This window comes from Aplysia californica, unplaced genomic scaffold (assembly GCF_000002075.1).
Source record: "Aplysia californica isolate F4 #8 unplaced genomic scaffold, AplCal3.0 scaffold00135, whole genome shotgun sequence".
Lineage (NCBI taxonomy): Eukaryota > Metazoa > Mollusca > Gastropoda > Aplysiida > Aplysiidae > Aplysia > Aplysia californica.
In genome coordinates, this window is record NW_004797405.1 from 1,399,407 (window position 1) to 1,400,670 (window position 1,264).

The 1,264-nt window shown below is 35.5% G+C and overlaps 1 protein-coding gene across 1 annotated transcript in view; it reads right to left on the minus strand.

The window, feature by feature from the left end:
• Positions 1 to 1,264, minus strand: part of LOC101856174 (BAI1-associated protein 3) — a gene marked incomplete at its 3' end in the record, with an annotated part of 118,445 nt that overhangs the window by 62,184 nt on the left and 54,997 nt on the right.

A 1,264-nucleotide genomic window follows, 5' to 3' on the forward strand; every position in this document is an offset into this window, starting at 1 on the left:
GAGTTTTCAAGTTTTCATAAATCCACATCAACTTTGCCCTGTACAATTTGTGCGGAAAGCTATAGTCTAGAGCCAAACGTAAAAACTAAAAAATCAATACAATGGAGACAATGTTCTTTCAGTTTATGCTGGATTGCCATGTCCCCACCCTCTATTTTTCAAAAAGGTTTTTTAGAAAAGTTTTCATAAATCCCCAGTAAGTCCGCCGTATACATTTTGTATGACAGACTGTAGGCCAAGGCAAAGACACAATAACAAATCATTATAAACACAACGGAAACAGTACTCTGTTGGTTCTTAAACCCAAAAAACCCAAAATAAAAACAAACAAAACAAACAGAACAAAACAAGCCACCCCCCCAAAAAAAAACAACAAAGTCCAAAAGGTTGTTTATAGAGTCTTCAAGTTTTCATAAATCCACACCAACTCTGCTCTGTACAATTTGTAGGGCAAGCTATAGAGCAAAACGTAAAAACATTAATACAATGGAGACAGTATTCTTTTAGTTTATGTTAGATTACCATGTCCACCTCCCTCTTTTTTCAACAAGGTTGTTAGAAGAGTTTTCATAAATCCCCAGTAATTTCGCCCTGTACATTCAGTATGACAGACAGCAGGCCAAGGCAAAGACACAATAAGAAATCAATATAGACACAACGGAGACAGTACTCTGTTGGTTCTTAAACCCAAAAAACCCAAAATAAAAACAAACAAAACAAACAGAACAAAACAAGCCACCCCCAAAAACAAAAGTCCAAAAGGTTGTTTATAGAGTTTTCAAGTTTTCATAAGTCCACACCAACTTCGCTCTGTACAATTTGTGGGGCACGATATAGAACAAAACGTAACAATGTTTTAAAATTACAATGGAGACGGTATTTTTCTAGGTTATGTTGGATTGCCCAGTGCACCTCCCTCTTTTTTCAACAAGGTTGTTAGAAGAGTTTTCATAAATCCCCACTATGTTCGCCGTATACATTCTGTATGACAGACAGCAGGCCAAGGCAAAGACATAAAAAGAAATCAATATAAATATAACGGACACAGTAGTCTGTTGGTTCTTGTTGGACTACCATGTTTACAAACAAAAAAACAACAACAAACAAACAAAACAAAACAGAACCAAACAAACCAAAACATAAAAACAACCTCAAAAGGTTGTTTGTAGAGTTTTCAAAATTTCATAAATCCACACCAACTCTGCTCTGTACAATTTGTGGGGCAAACTATAGAGCAAAACGTAAAAACATTAATACAATGGAG